Source organism: Canis lupus, chromosome 33 (assembly GCF_011100685.1).
Source record: "Canis lupus familiaris isolate Mischka breed German Shepherd chromosome 33, alternate assembly UU_Cfam_GSD_1.0, whole genome shotgun sequence".
Taxonomy (NCBI): domain Eukaryota; kingdom Metazoa; phylum Chordata; class Mammalia; order Carnivora; family Canidae; genus Canis; species Canis lupus.
This window is the reverse complement of record NC_049254.1, coordinates 7,041,455-7,062,789: the sequence shown is the minus strand read 5'-3', so window position 1 is coordinate 7,062,789 and position 21,335 is coordinate 7,041,455. Positions and strand designations below refer to the sequence as shown.

At 36.7% G+C, this 21,335-nt stretch overlaps 2 protein-coding genes across 5 annotated transcripts in view; one reads left to right on the top strand and one right to left on the bottom strand.

The window, feature by feature from the left end:
• The window catches only part of CMSS1 (cms1 ribosomal small subunit homolog), a 378,726-nt gene that overhangs the window by 160,044 nt on the left and 197,347 nt on the right, over nucleotides 1–21,335 (bottom strand). The window lies entirely within an intron of this gene.
• FILIP1L (filamin A interacting protein 1 like) overlaps nucleotides 1–21,335 on the top strand; it is a 298,240-nt gene that overhangs the window by 86,642 nt on the left and 190,263 nt on the right. The window lies entirely within an intron of this gene.

The following is a 21,335-nucleotide window of genomic DNA, read 5'->3' as shown; positions in this document are numbered from 1 at the left end:
GCTTTACAATGACATGAAGTAGTTTGTGCTAAGGAGGAATATGGCTAACTGCCTCCTCCCTGCCTCAGACAAGCTTCCTAGGATTCACTGATAACGAAAACCACCAGCTGACATTCCTAATAAAAAGTCCTATTGGCTCTGCATACCATATGGTAAACTCTAGGTCACATGTCCTTTTCTTATTTCTGCTTTTCTTCTCTAAGGACAGCTAAAACCTGCCTTTCATAAATTTTAAGACAGTAAGTCAAAATAAAGAATGTGGAATTTGACCTAGTACCAATCCAGATTACCTAAAATAGAATCAATCTCCTTTCCCTGCATAGGCATACCAATCAGTCATGTCCCCTACCACACTGAAATCATCTGTCCTTCAGGTATCATATTCTCTCTCTCCATGTTTTAACACCTATGGTCTTCTCATATTTATTCCCCTAGGACAGGGGTTAGCGAACGATGGCTAGTGGGTCAAAATCTGGTCCATAGTCTATTTTTGTATAGCCTACAAGAATGATTTTCTAAAGCACTGGAAGAAAATCAAAATTAGAGTAATTTTTCATGACAAATGAGAAATACGTAAAATTTAAATTTCAGTGCCCATAAGTAGTTTTATGGAACACAGCCCTGCTCATTTGTTCTTGTATTGTCTGTGGCTGCTTTTGTGTAACAATGATAGAGTTGAGTAGTTGCTATAGAGACCAGAGGTATGAAAAAGCCTAAAATATTTACTATCTGATCTTTTATACGAAAAGTTTATCAACACCGCCCTCAAGGTCCTTCTTTTGGGATGAAATAAGGCAAATTCATATAAGTTACAAAGCCTAATCTTCTTGTCCAGTTAGCCTTGGAAAGGAAATAGAGCCTACCTTGAGTTTTCAGTAGGGGTGGAATGACACAATGAAAAACAAACAAAAATCCCTCACGCAGGATACAGGAGATGTGAGTCTCAGGTTTTGTTTTTATGTTGGTTCTAGACAATTATGTTATTATATAACGTCTCTAGTCCTATAACATGGCTTCTTCCTTGTTGGGCTCTCAGTTTCCTTCATGTTAAAAAAAAAAAAAAAGAAAAGTCCTTCACTGCCTTAGCATATCACTATTATAGTACATGAAACCCTATCACCATCTCCTCCCTCATTCCACCTCCCAAATCAATCCAGGGTCAGTGGAAATGGAGGGAATGAGGATATTGGACACTTTCCCATAGGACTTCAGGATGGAAGTGTAGAACCAAGTTTTAATCCTATAGAGATGGGCCCCTGATGTGACCACATGTCTACTACAATAAATAATTCATCCTGGTCTCCAGTGGAGAAAGGGGTTACCTTAAGGCATATAAGACTGAATCACTTATTTTCTGGAAGTTCCCTATTATAAATATGACTGTTAAGCACATAGTTTAAAAATGTTTATGTCTGGGAAATTACATTCCAGATTACAGCAGAAAGAATAGACTTTAAGGCTGGATAAAGGGATGGAGATGGCATAGGCAGAGATACCTTTATATTCAAAATACAAGGAAAAATACAGTAGTATGCAGAGATTTTCTATTCACACAGATATTATCAGTTGGCAATACATTTATTTTTTTAAAGATTTTATTTTTATTTATTTATTTTTGTATATTTTTTTATTGGAGTTTAATTTGCCAACATATAGTGTAACACCCAGTGCTCATCCCATCAAGTGCCCCCCTCAGTGCTCATCACTCAGTTACCCCATCCCCTCACCCACCAAGTGCTTTTACCATTCCAAGTCCTTGCTGTACAACAGGCAAGCTGATTGATTTCAACGTCATGGACCTCCCTTTAACTAACTATGTTCATATTTGCATGACATAGGAAGATCTGTTATTGGATTTCTGTCTAATGCAGAAGATTGAATTAGTTATGGGTACAGTGATTACCCATCATTTCAAGTGGTAAGCAGATCTTGGAGTCGTGGCCTGCTTTCTGATCACAATGTATTACTGAACAACTTTGGAACAGGTGCTGTTAAAGGGAAGATAGGTTCTGAGAAAACACTAGAGTGGATAACACTTGCATGCATGAGGGCGAACAATAATTTTTATAGTGGAGAGGACAAACAATTACCTATTACAAATGTGAAGAGAAGTATCTAAACTCTATTAAAATTAGAGTCGGAAAAGCTCAGACAGCTCTGAGTATAAGTTCCCTTCATGAACAATGAGAATGCATGTCAGGTAGCCACTGCACAGCCTTTGTCTCATCACTCACTTCTGGTGGCAGTGTTCCCTACTTCACCCAGTTCAGCTAATCCTATTGTGGTACAACTCCAATGACTATGCAGTCAGAAAATGTCCAAGAAAGTACAGAAAATAATACTGAGCTAGAAAATAGGAGTTCCAAATTCCTACATTAACTCTAGTTGTGTGACATTGAGCAAATCCTTGGTACCCTCTGAATCTTGGTTTCCTCATCTGTAAAATTGGGTCTCTGTGATCCTTTCCAGTTCTGAATTTTTCTGCCACTATAATTTCCATTTAATGCTACTGAAAATCAGGTGTGAGAAAGCTACAAAGAGCTGTGAAGTTTTTCTTCTTACAGTTCTCACTTATGTCACAGTGGGCTGCCTTTGAATGTTCCAAGACTTTCTAAACTTAGTCCTAACACTTGGTCTTTACCTCAGCTTTCTAGATTACCTATAGCTTGATTCTGCTTGGACTGTTCATATCTCAAATGTTATCATGTCCCAGAATCTGCCTTTTTACTCACCAGATGGCCAAGGCCAAGCTACAAATCCCTCTAAGTGGTTCAGTTTGGCTTGCACAATTCTGAAGTTAAAAAACAACAACACAAAACTTCAGGAATGTTTTACTGTTCTCATTTACTGAACTAAAAGAGTCTTGTTCTATCTTCTATGGAATGTTAGTAAACTGCTCAACATTTGATTCCTTTTTATGATTAAAATACATAGGCCAGAATAAACCATGAGCTCAGGGACAAGTTACACCTTTTATAAAAACTGCAGTTAATGTACATTTGGTATAGTTAAGTATATATGATTATTTTTTTAGAAGCAAAGTGCTACACATTTTAACATGATAGTAACTTGGCAAAGTTGCAAATGCAACGGTAAAATGAATGGCCATTTAGCATTTAATATATATAACTAAAGTGGATACCATTGAAAAGACTGTGCCTGGAGAACATTACTTTATTGAACAATCATAACCAAAATCTATAGTCTTGTGTAACTAAAAACTTAGTTTCTATATAAATAAGTACATTTAGTTATTTTAGTAAGATATTTTATTTTTCTTTCTTTTTAAAAAGATTTTATTTATTTGAGAGAGTGAGGGGCAACGGGAGAGGGACAAGCAGACTCCCTGTTGAGTGTGGAACCTGATGAAGGGCTTGAACCCAGGACCCTGAGATCATGACCTGAGTTGAAGTCAGATGTTTAACTGACTAATCCACATAGGCACCCCTTTAGTAAGATATTTTAAAATAAACTTTCACATTTTTGTTATAAATGTGAAAATAAACTAGTTTTTCAGCCATTTAAGTCCAAGAAAAAAAATTTTTTTAAACAAAAGGAAGGCAGTCTAGGTACTGAAATAACAGTGCTAATAATTGGCTGACTTGTTTGAAAACATCCCGAGGATGTATATGTGTCATATATATATTACTTTTTATATATTTTTATTTATATATTTTAAAATATATTTTATATTTTATATTTTTATATATATAAAATAGGCTCTAGGTATATTATATATATAAATTCATATATATTATATATAATACTTTAATATAACTTTTAGCAAAAAGTTATATTAAAAAATACCACTATAAATAGTTCATAATAATAATTTCTGAGTCTTCCACTGGACTGTAACAACACTCAAACTCCTTACCTTGGCCTGCCTTCCTCTCTAATGTCTTCTCCTACCACTTTCCCCCATTTCTCCCTAGTCTAGTTTCACTTGTTCTCTACCAAAGCACAGAAGTTTTTTCCACTTGAGTGTCTTTACATATTCTTTTCCCTCTGTTTGTAGTGTTCTTCCTCCTATTCATTGTTTGTCTAACTCTAAACTCTGTGTTGTGGAGAAAGTCATATTGTTCAAATGTTTCCTACCTTTAGAGGTTTGGAAATTCACTCGGGAGGCTGAACTAATTCAAATAACATTTTCCATATTCTAAACATCAATATATTGGGAAAAACTGTTATGGCAAAGAATGATAAGCATGCATTAAAGTTCAGCAGAGTGGAAGTAGGAGGACTCAATGTGTAGAGATGACTGGAAGAGCTCTTCTGTGGTTTTGTGAGCCTGCAAGCCATATGATGTAGTCATATGCTTGTCTTCAAGCTACTAGGTGTAGCTAGGGAAGTGCTTACTCTTTGTTTTGACCCTAGGTCAAAGAGGGTATAGGATGGATATAGCACACTAAAGAGTTTTGTTTGGCTCAAAGTTGAAGAAATTGGTTTTTTAGATTCATTTATTCATCAAGCATTTACTGAGCACCTACTATGTATGAGGCACATTTCTAGATACTAAGTATACAGCAATGGACAAATAGACAAAAATAGATAAAATCTTTACCCTTTTGGAACCTATATTCTAATGTGGAAAACAGATAACAAACAAGAAAAATATGTAGTATATGGGATCATGATATGTACTAACAAGAAATCAAAGTTGAGAAGAAGAGAGGAAGGAGGTGTATGTGTGTGGCTACAAGTTTAGATATTGTGGCCAAGGAAGGTCTATGGTGATGATATTTGAGCAAGGGATTGGAGGAGGTGACTGAGCCATGGAGATACCTGGGGAAACATTCCTGGCAAGGGAAGAGCAAAGGCAAAGGTCATGATGAAGAAATGAGCAGGTTTATCTGAGGAATAGACAGGAGGCCACTGTGGCTACAGAGGTGATGTCAGAAAGCCTCATGGAGCATTGGGAGGATTTTGGATTTTGCTAAGTGAGATGGGAAGCCTTTGGATGGTTGTGAAAAGAGGAGCAACATGATCTGACTTATGCTTCAATAATATCCCTCTGACTGCAGGAAGGAGAGTATGGAAGGGAGACCAACTGGGAGGCTACTGCAGTAATCCCACAAAGAGATAATGGTGGTTTGGGCTATAACAGTGCAAGAGACATCTATAAGAAATGATCAGATTCTGAAAATATATTGCAGGCAGACCCAAGAGGATTTCCAGATAGATTAATGTAGGTTTTGAAAGGAAGAGAGGAGTCACGGACAACTCCAAGGTTTCTGGCTTGCGCATGTCTAAGAAGGAAGTTGCCCACATTTAAAAATCACAAGACTTAATAATTCAGACTTTCAACTTCTCTCAAAACACTATATGATATGCACAAATGTATACCTGTATTTTTCACATGACAAAAATCAGCTGGAGCTGGTAAGCAGCGGCCGCCTTTGGAGAACTCTCCCTGTTGTCTTAAACCAGGCCTTCTGGGTAATAAACAGCTGGCTTGTAGCTGCCTGATTGCTGTAGGCAGCTTGAGTTTGAGATCCCTGCCCCAAATTCTCTCATAAATTCACTGTCCTACAATACATCATAACTTCCCAGAAATTCTGATGAAAGAAAGTGTTGACAAAGTATTTATTTTAAAATGGGTATAAAAAGAGTACCCATTATTATAGTTTTGTCCTCCATAGTGATTTGACAACAACCTGTGACAGAGGTCCGTCCACCCTCTGTCTTCCTTCTCAGTGAAAAGAGAAGCCCCTGAAGAAAAAACCTTCTTCTGCACATTCTGACTTTATCAAGTCTAAATCTCACTCACTTGACATTCCATGTCCCCACTGCCCAATAGTGAGGAATGGTACTGGACCGTATCAGGACTGGACCTATCTCTCTATACCCATGATTTCTAAACAACAGTGCTCTGAGACCCCAGTCAATATGAAGGGACATTGGTTCCAGGCTGGTGCTATCACTAATAAGCCTACTGACTGGCAAATTACTTACCTTCTCTGGGTTTCTGTTCCGTACCAACAAAGAATGGAGTTGGACTACAATATGGTTTCTCCAAGATCTAATGTGTGGACAAATACCCTGCTCTAGATAATTATTAAGCTTCATTTACATAAGGGTCATTGGCTTAGAATGAAGTGCTTGGTGATAATATCCCTGGAAGACCCGGTATCTTTCCCTTTAGCAAATAAAAATAATGTACATTCAAATGTCTTGTTTTGTTTTGTTTAAGAGGAAGCTCAGTTGAATGCAATGTTCAACAGTAACAAAACCACTTAATTTCAGGGATTGAGTACAGCACTTCTCTCCTTTCTTCATATTCATCCTATGGTTTTTATTTTATTTTAACTGCCCAGTTCCAAGTACATTTTGACTCTAGGGAATATCAAATCTTTTCTGAAAGGGGATGGGGTAAGCACTGGAAGAAAGGAACAGGAAAAAGGAAAGTGATAGAAAAAAAGTCTTTCTGATTTGATATTAGGGAAGTCAGCACTTATCGTTTGTGAAAGAGATCATATAAATATAAACTGTACAATGCTGCTGCAAGCAGCTTTGTCTGAGGCCTGCACCCTTTAAAATTTGTGTTTTTAGATGAACAAAAGCAGCTATGAACAGTATAGAGCTACAGACTCGTAAGGAGGACAAGCCCCACTGAAAAATTCTTCCATGTAGCCTCTCTCTCATATTAATTATGGTCATTTAAAGAAAAAAGTGATAAATTTCCTGATCTGGATTAGCTCCCTGTAATAAAAGATCAGTTTTGATATTAAGAAAAATTTAAAGAAAAGTACTTTTAAACTGGCAACATAAAAACTGTGGGTAAAGTAAGCATTAAGACAGATACTTTGAAAAAAAAAAAAAAAAGACAGATACTTTGTCCAAACTGTGGAAGGAGCCTCGGTGTCCATCGAAAGATGAATGGATAACGAAGATGTGGTTTATGTATACAATGGAATATTCCTCAGCCATTAGAAATGACAAATACCCACCATTTGCTTCAATGTGGATGGAACTGGAGGGTATTATGCTGAGTGAAATAAGTCGATCGGAGAAGGACATTGTATGGTCTCATTCATTTGGGGAATATAAAGGATAGTGAAAGGGAATAAAGGGGAAAGGAGAAAAGAAGAGTGAGAAATATCAGAAAGGGAGACAGAACATGAGAGACTCCTAACTCTGGGAAACAAACTAGGGGTGGTGGAAGGGGAGGTGGGCGGGGGGTGGGAGTGACTAGGTGATGGGGACTGAGGGGGACACTTGATGGGATGAGCACTGGGTGTTATTCTGTATGTTGGCAGATTGAACAACAATAAAAAAATAAATTTATAAAAAAATTAAAAAAAAAAGACAGATACTTTGTGGTACACTCTATAAACCTGCATTCATAAAGGGTCAGAGTCAAGGTCAGTTCTCCCTCTTGTACCCTGGGGAAAACTCTGGCTTGAGAGTCACGACACCTAGTTTGGCTACCAACTAGTTCGACAACCTTGGGCAACTCATGTAACTACCTTGGGTCTCACCTGTAAAATGAAGAAAATGTGGAGAGTACAGATTCAAAAGTTCTCATAACTGAGCTCCACTTACCCAATTCTATCCCTTTGTTCAGCTCAGGACTGAGCCCACACATAATGAATCCTGGAGGCCAGAAGGCTGTTCTCTAGTATGCTTCATGCATTTCTCTCAATTGTTTGAACAATTATGTTTGTTCCCAAACCTGCTTATGCCTGTTGGACTTGTTATCATAATTATAATTTAATCAAATATTATGTAAAGTGATGAAATATGACAGTGAAGGCAGGAGTTGTTCTTATGAAGAAACACTGAACACTTTGAGAAGACCTGATAAGGGTAAATCACTTAAAATAGCTATTAACAGATATGGGTTAAACAAGTTTAAAAGAATAAAAAATAAATTGTTAAAATCTAGAAGGATTCCTTCTAAGTCCTATTCTACTTTAACAAAATTGAAGTGGAGAACCATAGAAAATACAATCATTAAGGTATAATTAATGCAAGAAAAATGTTAGGAAATTATAATCAGCAGACCTATAATCAAAGAAAAGGCCTTGGCCCTACATCAAGGCTTCTTATTGCAAGGGGAGGGAAGTAACAGCCACAGTGAAATGCTGTAGAAGCCCCCTGTTCTTATTTAAAACCAGATGAAACAGGCATTGATGACACTGAAAGAACTTCCCAGGAAAAGGTTAGTGAAGGAGAAGTATAGTGGAGGATGGGGTTAGGTTTGTGGAAGGACAGGCACAGCACACACACACACACACACACACACACACACACACACACCACACTGTCTGGTATGTCCCTGCCAGTCTGCCAGCTGAAGGGAGAATGAATGCATTTCTGTGGAGGACCACAGGTTGGTTGGTCTCTGAGCTCTCAAGAAGTAAACACTTCTTTAACTACTAGAGTTAGTAGTCAAATTCTGCGCCTGCCTCCTCAGTTTTTTCATGCATGTATTTGATAAATTACTTAATGAGTAGTAGTATATGTTGAATTTACCTGGGCAAAGGGCATTGAGAACGAGAACACAGGATGCTCTAGTTTCGTGAGAGTAAGACATGCAAAGCGTGAGTAGTCCTAGGTAGAAATAATAGTTTTCAATGGCAAGACCAGGCCTGTAATTTTCTGCAGCACACCATGACATCATGGTTTATATGAGGCCAACTCCATAAATCAAGCTTTACCTAATTAAAGATTCTTCTGCAGATCTACATTATTAGAGCAAATAATTAAAACTGCCCAGGCAATAATAATACAAGCCAGATCTGTTTACAAAAATGTTCTTTTTTCCCCCAAACTTTTTTAATCTCACTACCACTTACAGATCTTTCACATTTAGTAAATTATAGACTTAGAGCATTTCTTTTAGTCTGACTTCACTTTCAAGGAATTCTTCAATTAACTTTACGTTGCTTTAAGCTGTTCATCCAACGAGAAAACAATCTGTGGTTTCTGACTCCTTCGCGTGCCAATGGCTGCCATCCATGTTTGACTTTCAGACACACTGTCTCTTGAGAGCCAGGCTCTGTTTTCATAAAATGAGCCAGTTGTCATAGCATTTTGACAAGCACTATAGAAAAACAAGGAACAATACTCGGTGGTGGCTAAGCTGAGAGAATTACCACTGCAAGGGTGACTGCCCTGGGACATACATGACAATCCACACCCAACCACCTGGTCTGAGACAGAAGGTAACACATATTCCACTTTCATCTGTGACCTTTCCATTTTCAGGCACCATCTCTTTACCACCAATACCTTTCTTTCCCCCCGTTCTCTTTTTCATAAATGGCTAAAACACCAAAACTTGTGGAAAGATGTGGCTACTTTAACAACAGGCAAAAATACCAGTGAAAATCTAGGAAGCAAGAGATTATCCTGTTTTTGCAATAGTTACAGTGCATCTAGTATCAGATTTTCAGCCAAATGCAGTGTAATGAAAAAGCATGAGCTCAGAGGTGGGACCTCAGTCTAAAACTATGAATTTTCTCAGACTCTGGTGTAGCAACCTCAATTCTCTGCCTCTTCGGACTCACACATTAATATTTCTGAAGAAGTGCAAATAATGACTGGACAGTGGAAAATAACAATAGGAACAAATGATGTAAATAAATGATGAACACTGAAGAAATACATCTTTAAGTTTTCTACCTATTATCCCTGAGTCAGAATGGAATTTCTTTCACTCTCTTTCACCTTTGCTTAGTTAGCCTGTTCCTAGGTGTCCTTCATCTGAGTCTATCCTATGGAAGCACCTGTGACTTCAACAGAATAATAAACTGATAATGATATTTTGAAGGCCTCTTGAATACTCAAGCCCCAATATAAAATGCATATGTGGGTTTTCAAAAATCATGCTCAATGCTATTCCTCTAATAGGACGTGCAACTGTTGAATACACAGGCCTTTCCAAAGCAGTGGAATGAATACCGGCAGAGCCGGTAACAATGCAGGCAAAGCCAGGGGAACCAGGATGAATGCACAGGCCATGTGAAGCCCAAGGGCTGACGGTAGACTTGCACCGGTTCAATACGGGCTGGCAACAGATGGGATGACCAAAGAAGTTCTCTGCTCGTATAACGGAACTGTGCCTTGACTCCCTTAATGCTACTGCCACTTTACTTGAATCAAAAGATCTGTAGGATTCCTGAGAGATCCAAACTTATTCTAATGCCATTCTTTTCCCCTGGTCTTCCTATTTTTATTTAAGATCCCTATGTGGATTTTATTGTATGTTTTATTTCCAAGCTATTGCAAGTTCTTTGCAGAAAAAGATTAGTGTAACCATGTTTGTCTTCTGTCTCCTCCCTCCTTCCCTCTCACTCTCTTGCATCCTCCCTCTCGGAAAGACAGACAGAAACACACACTCACACACACACGGATCTAGCAACCAAGCTATTTTTCCTTCTCCATTAAAAAGATCAGAGTTTCATAAAGTATCATTCTTTCTTTAAACTGCAAATCATTGTTTCTATTGAATTATCTCTATGTCTATTCTGCAATTTAAAAAATACCAGCAACCAAGATACTTGATATAAAATTTACTAATTTATTCAAAGCACTGCTTTATGGAAGTCCAGTACTTTTCTAAAATGGGGTCATAATGCAGATGTTGCTTCAGACTGAAGAGCTCAAGATAGCTCCTCCTCTCCTGCTTCTTGGTTCTGACACTTAAATTCTCTGAATAAAACAAAATGCTATAGAAATTTTCTGCCCAATGAGGCAATTTTGAAATTTTGGGAAGAGTTCCTTCTCTCCTGAAGCTTTTTGCGTAATCCTGTGTACCAGTAGCTTATTTCATGGAGTAAAGGTGGTAAAGATGACTAAGTTGGAAGGAAAAAATGGACCACGAAGAACATAGTTGAGGACACAAAAACTCAAGTCTCAATTCTTTTTTTTTTTTTTTTTTTTAAATTTTTATTTATTTATGATAGTCACAGAGAGAGAAAGAGAGAGAGGCAGAGACATAGGCAGAGGGAGAAGCAGGCTCCATGCACCGGAAGCCCGATGTGGGATTCGATCCCGGGTCTCCAGGATCGCGCCCTGGGCCAAAGGCAGGCGCTAAACCGCTGCGCCACCCAGGGATCCCCTCAAGTCTCACTTCTTAGCAGCTCCAAAGATGAGCTTATTATGTATAATGTGAGTTCTGGAGTATGTCACCAGAAACTCAAGTGCTTTTAACATTTCATGCCTAGAACAGCAGTGACACTGGAATGACTATGTTCTCCAATTTTCTAGGTGAGAAGAGTAAACTGGGGAAATCTGCTTTGGGATTCAAGGTCTAGGCAATGAAGAAAGATCAAAATTATTCATAATTTTCTAATAAAATAGCTCTTTTGTTTTTTAAAAAAGATTTTATTTTCTTTTAAGCAAACTCTACATCCGAGGTGGAGCTTGAACTCATGACTTTGAGATCAAGTGTTGCATGTGCCACCAACTGAGTCAGTCAGGCTCCCCTAACACTTAGTAATAAGTAAATAGTAATATGTTTACTGGCTTGGTAAAATTTAAATTAAATCATTAAAAATGATTAAAATTTTTTAAGACTTTGTCATTATTAATTTTTTAAAAAAATTTTATTCATTCATGAGAGACACAGAGAGGCAGAGATACAGGCAGAGGGAGAAGCAGGCTCCATGCAGGGAGCCCAGTGTGGGACTTGATCCTGGGACTCCAGGATCACGTCCTGAACCAAAGGCAGGTGCTAAGCCTCTGAGCCACCCAGGTGTCCCTGTCATTATTAATTTTTAACCTGCTGTTCCTTCTGGTGAGAGTAGGATCAGAAAGGCTACCTTCCTGGGGTGCCTGGGTGGCTCAGCTGGTTGAACAGACGACTTTTGGTTTTAGCTCAGGTTATGATCTCAGGATCCTGGGATCTAACCCCACCTCAGGCTTTGTGTTCAGCCAGGAGTCTTGTGGATTCTCTCTCCCTCTCCCCTCCCACCCACCTTTCTCTTGCTCCCTCTCCCCCTCCCCCAGCTCACTCTCTTTCCCTCTCTAAAATAAATAAATAAATAAATAAATAAATAAATAAGTAAATCTGAAAGAAAGGAAGAAAAAGAAAGAAAGAAAGAAAGGAAGGAAGGAAGGAAGAAAGGCAGGCTACTTTCCCTGTCAGTTTATATTTTTATGTATTTTAGGCCTTGGCAAAAGATACCATCCTATCTGTAGCCCTCAAATAAGAATGGTCAAAGTAATGCTGGGTCTCATATGATCTATTTCAGACCTTTAAAATAACCAGAGCCTAATGAATTGATTCTGTTTTTATGCTGGTGACATCTACCTTCTTTTGGAAGTTCAGTGATTACAGAGGGAATGTTTTGGCTTTCTAGTGTAAACTTGTACAAATTTTGAACATGGGGAACTTACAGCTTTCAGCTGTAAACTTGTCTTCTACTAAGAAACCACAGCAATAGACCATAAGTGAGAGAATCCAGCTTTTAGGAAATCTGCAAATGATTTATTTGCAGAATAGCAAAGTGAATTGCAAAGAATGATATGAAATAAAAAGAGGGTGTGGGGATAATAAAATAAATGAAGATACAGGGTTTAAAAGGATGCAGGGAAATGAAGACATTAAATGCTACATAATTTTAGAAAATAAAATTACAAGGCATATGATATGCTAGCAAAATTCTTGATTATAGTAAGGCTTTCCAGGGAATAAGAAAACTTGCATGCCTAATACCCTGGGTGATTATTGAATCAGAGTTATTACTCAGAAAATAAAATTGCATATAATATATAGAGGTTTCAAGCCAGTTTCCTTATGTCACACTCCTCCTGCCCTCAATCTCATGCTAACCACTTCCTCTAAAAGACAAAGAACCACTACAACTTTCCAGGATTCTCTTCCATAAATTACAAGTGAATAAAAAAAAATCAAATGAAAGTAAGGCATGAAATTAAATGACAATATAAGGAAAATTCTTACTCCTTAATGTTGTCCTTAACAGCTTGAAAGAAAGATTATAGGGTGAGTCACACTCTTATGAAAACATGCATCAGCTTACATTTATATACAGTTTTAAAATAGAAGACTTTTAAATAGCAAAGGAAAGGAAAGATAGTCAATAGCTATATACAAGAATTCTAGAAATAGTTTTATTTTTTAAAATTTATTTTTTATTGGTGTTCAATTTGCCAACATACAGAATAACACCCAGTGCTCATCCCGCCAAGTGCCCCCCTCAGTGCCCGTTACCCAGTCACCCCCACCCCCCGCCCACCTCCCTTTCTACCACCCCTAGTTCGTTTCCCAGAGTTAGGAGTCTCTCATGTTCTGTCTCCCTTTCTGATATTTCCCACTTATTTTTTTTCCTTTCCCCTTTATTCCCTTTCACTATTTTTTGTATTTCCCAAATGAATGAGACCATATAATGTTTGGCCTTCTCCGATTGACTTACTTCACTCAGCATAATACCCTCCAGTTCCATCCACATTGAAGCAAATGGTGGGTATTTGTCGTTTCTAATGGTAGAAATAGTTTTAGAGAAAAAAAGATCTGCTACTGTCTTTAAGGAGACCAAAATGCCACAGTTTAACTTCAAATGGCAGGTAATCCAAGGATTCTCGAGTTTCTTCATTAATTGACACTTCAAAAAAAAGATGGCAATATGCATGTTGCTGGTAATACAAAGTGCATATAAAAGAATTTCATTCTTTGGTTACTAAGGTGTTTCCTTTTGCTCTTAATTGGTAAGGTAGGTGCCAGGTAGATCTAAGCACATAAATAAGACACAGAGTTGAAGAGGAAAAAAAAAGTGTTGACAGGATGTGATGAGCTAACTAACAGTTACTAGTAATGGGAGAGGTAATTGTAGCAAGGTATGGTTAACATGGTCATTAGGAGGTGCTAAAAACCTCATCTAGCTTTACTGTTCTAATCTGTATCACAGCCTTAGAAATCTTTGCTGATCCAACACATTAATTCTTGTAGATCTGTATAATGTACACAGTGGGTCACACTGTGTGTGACTTCTCTCCAGCACTCAATTTATTTTTGGCTAAACCGAAAATTAGATAAAGCCCTATAATTTAACAAATGTTTTATAAATACTGATTTTTAAGGATATTTCTAGGACACATCATTTTGACAAAGGAGAATATAAAAATGAAGTCTTTATTAAGACTATAGCCTATAGAAGTCTTTATTAAGAATTCTATTTATGAAACCAATTTTACCATATATGTTAACTAGAATTTAAATGAGAATTTGAAAAAAAAAAAAAGAACCTTATGGTGTGTGTGTGTGTGTGTGTGTGTGTGTGTTTGTGTATTCACAAACTGTGAATCTGAAAAACTAAAAAACTAATAAAATCCATGATAGGTCAAAATTAAACCAAGTCTCAGGCAAATATAAAATGGTTCATAAAAAAGCTGTGGACTAAATTAGAGGATAATTTTCTGATTAATATTTTAGACACAACTAATTCTGACTTGGTCAGTGGATAACATAGACTGTGGTGTTATAAAATCTATATCTGCTTCTTGAAGAACTACTAAGAAAAGGGATAAAGGAAATTTCTGCTTCCTAAGTTTATAGCAAAATTTCACATGTCTAAAGTATTAGAACAATTCAAGAGGTTTCAGAAACAAGCCAAAGGATAAAAAGCACTCTTGACCAGCCAAAACCTACAAATTTCATGTACTTCACATATTAAAGAGCTTTCTAGTGTGCTCTTATTTGAATGTGTATCCACAGGGCTGGTTATTTTAGCTTCCTGCTCACAGAAGATAAGAAGCATCATATTTGGGAGGGAGGTTCAGCGGGGCACCCTCACAGGAAAAAGTCTGCCAGTCTTCACAGCTAGGAAATCAGAAGAACTAGAAAAAGTTGACCTAAAAGCCCCAAAACAGTATTCGGCAGCTACTTAGTACAGCGGTAAACAGACTGAAGTATCCAGAAGGGCTGGGGGGATTATCATATACAGGAGATGCTAAATATTCACTGAAATGAAGTGAACTGAACGATAACCTTGGACCATTGAAAAAAGTTTAGATTATGGTCAACATATGTCCTTTTAAAGAAAAGAAATGGAAATATTCTAGAAAAATTTTCACCTATAATAATACATATTTTTAAAGTTTTGGAGCTTATGATGGTATTGGGGGAATAGCCTCTAAGTGTTGGGAAAATTTTATTATCTAAAATCACCATTCGAAGATTCTAAAGAGTAGAGGTTCTCCTATAGTACAAATATTTTCATAACCTCTTTTTCTGAGTGTAATCTTTAAACTTTTAAACTTAATAACTAATGTGGAAATATCATTGATTACTTGAGAAGCTCAAGTAATCACTTTCTCTTATCATAGAATCAAAATAAAAATATTGTGTATTTAATTACATAATATAACATAATTTAATAAACTTGCTATAAATATTAACACATGTTATCATACTGTTTTAAAGTACATAAGGACTACATAATAGTTCTGTATAGACAAATTACCAGGACAGATAATAACACACACACACACACACACACACACACACTCTTACACACACACCTTTCTTTCTTTCCTATTTTCCCTTCTTTCTTCCATACATATTTCTTATCAGGAGTTGGAGATAGAACAGAGTAAGAGCAGAAAATGAAGGATTAAGAATTCTTAATTTCATAGTTTAGGAAGAGAAATGGAAATATAATTTAAAATAATAAAATGAGTGAATTATAACCTTCTAAAGATGTTATTACTGTTCTTAGTTTTCTCAAAAGTGTATTCTGAATTAAGTTAGTTCAGCAAAGCTACACTTGTTTCTTTCTGTAGGACATTTTAGAGTTTTTACCAGATTAACCTTATTTGCACTGTAGTTCTTCAAGAATATTGATTGCTACTAGGACACCTGGCGGTTAAGTGATAGTCCTTGATTTTGGCTCAGGTCATGATCTCAGGGTTCTAAGAGTGAGCCCTGTGTGGCATTGTGTGCTCAGTGTGGAGTATGCTTGAGATTCTCTTTCCCTCTGCTTCTGTTCCTCCTGCACATGCCCTCTCTCTCCAAAATAAATAAAAGAGAATATTTTTATTTTTCTTAAATTTATTTGACTTTTGATAGTACATCCTTCAGAATTGGTGTTCCACAGAATATACATCGGTAAACACTGATGGGCACCATAGCAGATTTTTCAAAGGCTATGATTCTCACTCTCATCCTTTTAGTTCTGAAGACTGAATTCTAGAACACATGGAGAACCTCTGATTTTGATTTTACAACTCACAAATGGTTATGATTCATGTTGTCTGTTGTTGAATCATAACCCAGGATGTCCCCACGCTAGGCATTTAATATATATTTATGGAAATGGACAGTATTAAAAAAGTATCACATTAGTCCTCATATTAGTGATTCTTGATCACCAGTGATACTGTTTTCCTCAAAACAAGACACACTGGTAGAAAGTGCAAAGTAAACTTCAAGATCAAAACAGGAAAACAAAGGACACCTTGGTGCCTCAGTGGTTGAATGTCTGCCTTGGGGGCTCAGGGTATGATCCCAGGTTCGAGTCATGCATAAGGTTCCCTGAGAGAGCCTGCTTCTCCCTCTGCCTGTGTCTCTGCCTCTCTCTCTGTGTCTCTCATGAATAAATAAAATCTTAAAAAAAACAAAATAGGAAACAAGACAAGAAAACAAATTGGGAAACAGTCAATGTATTAAAAAGACGAGTATATTGGGGCACCTGGGTGGTGCAGTTTTTTGGACATCTGACTCTTGGTTTCCACTTGTGGTCTCCGAGTCATGGGATCAAGCCCTGTGTCCAGCTCCACAATCAGTGAGGAGTCTGCTTGAGACTCTCTGCACCTCCCCACTGCTGTTTCTTTCAGATAAATAAATAAATCTTAAAAAAAAAAAAAAAGATGAGTATAGGTGGCACTTTTTTTTAAAGATTTTATTTATTAATTTATTTGAGAGAGAGCGTATGGCTGTTGAGGTTGGGTGGAGGGAGAGGGAGAATCTGAAGCAGATTCCCTGCTGAGTGCTGAGCCTGACTTGGGGGCAAAGGAACACTACTGCTCCATCTCATGACCTGAGCTGAAATCAAGAGTTGGATGCGCCCCTAGGTGGCACTTCCTAATCAAAGTGATTGGTGTGATATATTTGGAATAAATTAACTATGTTAAAAAAAAATCAGAAGACTGATTAGAGAAAGCAAACTGGGCTATAAACCTTGTTAATATATCTGGAAATATTAAAGGGAGGTATGATTTGAAAGAAATCTTAGAATGAAGAAAAGGAAGTATCAGCCTGTTTTAACTTATTCCCTTTATTTTTATGTCATGTTCAAACAATTTTTGAGTTGTAATTAGTTGCCTTACATACAACTGATCAATAACAGGGAGGGACTAAAGGATATAAACAACTTTAGCTCTCAAATCAGGTATAAGATGTCATCTACTGCAAATTAACAGGGGTATCCTGGTTTGAAAGGTAGTTTTTTTTTTTTTGGTAAATTTAGGTAGTATGGATTAAATTAAAAAACAACTATTTTTGAGCACCTGTGTTTGGGATATATATCTGCATCTATATTTACATACACACACATTCACATGTCATCTCATTATTCCTTACAGCTCTCATATGTGGTTAAGATTTTACATTTGATGGTACTTCCCCTAATTAATCAGATATTAAGTAAGTACCTACTATGAACCAGGCATTATGGCAACAGTGACAGGTATAAAAATGAGCAAAAGCAGTCAGTCTCCAAATTCATGGGACTCTCAGTCCAGTGGAGGCAAATAGGACACTGAAGCACAGAGAATTTAAGAGCCAGTTTCTTTTCTATAATGTCAGTCATAGCTATAGCAACTTCTACCTCAATAATCACAGCATTCATCTCAAGGACCATGAGAATTCTTCAAACAATGAACCTGAGATTGAGAATATTTTAAAAATATGATTCAACTGCTTAGAAGGAACTTATTTTAGAAAAGAAACAAAAAAAAAGGTCATTCCATTTTCTATTAAATTTAATTTCAAATAGTCTCTGCATACTTTACTAATACAACTTATTGGCCTTGAAATGAAACTGCTGTTATAATATGCTTAGTGAATCCAGAAATCAATCCATCACTGGTGTCTTAGTTTTGACAGCAACTCATTTTATAATTGAGGAAAACACATGGGTCTGCCTTTTCTGATGACAGTTTAGCTGAGCTGAAACTAAATTGAGTGTATGAAATACTTAATTTGGCATGGGGTGGGGGAGTCTAAATTCTTCCATAAGCATCAGAATTTCTCCCAGTCTTTATAATTCTAGGGAGGATCTTATTTCCAGATGCTCCTACTCTTTACTAAGGCATATGTACTTTTCAAAAAGTTTCTTGATTTTTGGGGTGCCTGGGTGGTGCAGTCAGTTAAGCATCTGACTGTTGGCTTTGCCTCAGGTCATGAGATCGAGCCCAACATTGTGCTCTATGGAGTCTGCTGAAGACTCTCTCTTCCCCTCTGCCCCTCCCTAACCCCCAGTTTGAACTCTCTAAAATCAATCAATCAATCAATCAATCAATCAATCAATCTTTTTTTAAAGAAAAGCTCTTGATTTTCTCCAAAGTTATAAAATACTAGAATGCTGGACTTTTCTTTGGAAAACTGATTTTTTCGGAAATACAAAAAATATTTTGTTTGGTTTTGGACTTTTAATGACATTAATGAGAAAACCAGAGAGTCTCAGGAAAGAAAATGAGAAAAAAAATCATTGAAATTAATTTATTTTTATTTAATTCATATATAGCTGACCTTATGAATGGTTGGCAACATATTAAGTCTACCAATTTCCTTCCTAGTGTAAAGATATAAAAGAGACAGAATTTTTAGATACTCTATCCTTTTGGAATATAAAAGACAGATGAGAGTGTTAGAAATCTTAACACCTGTATTCATTTAGTATTTTTTGGAATACTTTGAGTTAAAGGATACTAGTTATCCCTTGCTTCTCATCTACCATTCCCTTCACAAAGGCTTTTATAAGAAATCAAATTTAGTTACATGATTATTAATATGGGAATTATCAGAATCTCAGTATAAGAAAGCATCCTTAAAATACCATATGTTGCCAAACACAAGATAATTGTTACTAAAATTCTTCACTTAAAATATCTCTAAATATTAAAATATTAAAACTTTCATTTAAAAAGTCACTCATCCATTCATTCACTCAACCAGAAGCAGAATGCTTTGCAGAATAGAAATTGTCTCCATTCTATATGCTCTTGGATCTGTGAGGTCATATCTCCGGGTAGAGACGGGGATAGCCTTTTGATCTAGAAGGAACTTTGCTTTAGCCACTAAACTTTTTGAACAGAATGCCAATGTCATCCTATCACTATTTCAACCAATATCCAAGGATTGCCAGGCCTCTCAATCAGCAGTCATAAACGCCAATGTTCCACAGTCCTAAGAGGATTTGCAAGTATAAATATCAGGTATTTAGTTTAAAAATTTAAAACTGTGGAGAGGGAAGAGATAACACTGCAGCAGAGTCAAAGGAATATGGGATCTAACTGGTTCTCTGTTAATTTTAAGCTATATCTTTTTATCAAGTTAATCTCTAGAAGAAAACAAGATTTCTAGTCAAGGAACACTGGGAAAGAGTTTTTAGACTCTGCTCAATAGATCTATCAATAGATCAATATGTACCTGGTTCTGTGGAAAGAGAAACATTCCCCCAAAGGAAAACAAATTGCTAGGATTCATAATTCACCTACCTTTGCAGAAAATGTACCAAATATAGATATCCTTCTTATTAGTGAAGAGATCCAGAACACCAGGGAAAAGCCATTTGATGTTATGATGTGTCCTTTTATCCTTCTCATTATAATCACTGTTGGAAGCTTCAATTTTCTATTATTATTATGGACTACAAGCCCTGGTACCATGTCCGTGCCACAGAATCCTGGTTTTGTACTTCTAAAATTGTATATTTTGTTTCTATTTATTAACTCTGTTTTAAAATGAACAAAGACCTGGGGACTTCAAACAATGATTCAAAAGAAAAGCTCTCTCTGATGATCAACAGATCAACAGAATGATTCTCCCAAGATGTAAAGCAACCTTCTGAGGGATGTCAGGTTTTCACCAAATACAACTGGAAGGCCACTACCTCTAAACTTGGTTGGATTCTCTGAAGTAAGCCCAATCCTTTCTAAACACAACTATACTGCAGAACCTATACATACTTTTTCCCCCTTATACATACATACATACCTATGATAAAAGTTTAATTTATAAATTAGGCACAGTAAGACATCAATAACAATAATAAGAGAATAATTATAACAATATACTGTAATTAAAGTTACATGATGTCTCTCTCACAAAATATCTTATTGCACTATACTCATCCTTCTTCTTGTGATGATGTGAGATGATAAAATGCCTACATGATGAGATGAAGTGAGGTGGATGATGTAGGCATTGTGATGTAGTATTAGGCTACTCTTGACTTTCTGATAATATGTCAGAAGGAAGATCATCTGCTTCTGGACTTGTGGCTGACCATAGGTAACTGAAACCACAGAAAGTGAAACTGCAGATAAGGGGGTGGGGAACTAGTGTAACAAGTCTTCTACTTCCCGAAATTCTAAAAGGAAAAATACATGGAAATAGCTATGAAAAGGTAGATTTCTTTCAACAGTGTTTTCTTGACATATAAATATATTTAGTTATATGTCCTTTCCCTTGTTTCCCAGCCCTTCTCTCTCTCTCTCTCTCTCTCTCCCCCATTCGCTCACTCTTGTTTCCTGCCTTCCAGACAGAGTATACTATGGAAGTCAGTGTTGTGGGAAAATACAAACTGAGAAATCATAAAAGTGAAAGTTTACATCATTTGATCAAAAAGTAATACTTTACCAAAGGGAAAATTCCATCAAATGAAATGACACTCCAATCAGATGACTTACCTAAAAACAAGAGAGGGAGAAGAAAGTGAGAACCTGGTATCATACTCAATTCTTGATATACTAGATTCCATAAAGACATGGCAACTATCTTAACAATGGATGGACTGTCCAAAACAAACAGAAACTATACCAGGGCAGGAAATACCAATTCCTTCAGAAATGGTAATTAATGTTAGAAAGGATATGGTAAATAGGGAGCAAAAGCAATGGGGAAAGGAAGTGGTATTTGCTTTCAATTCTCATATATATTTTTAAGAAGCCAGTTTTGAAAATGTGGACACATATGTGTATAAAGGCGGTAGCTAACCTGTGGCAGTGTAGGCATACCACTTTCTCAAGACCTCTGGCTACTGTCTTAAAGAGACTGTCAAAGCTGCAAACTCTCAAATATTTTCACCTCATATGACTGAAGAAAAAGGTGCCACTGTATCAAGTGCTACTGTAATTTCCTCTGT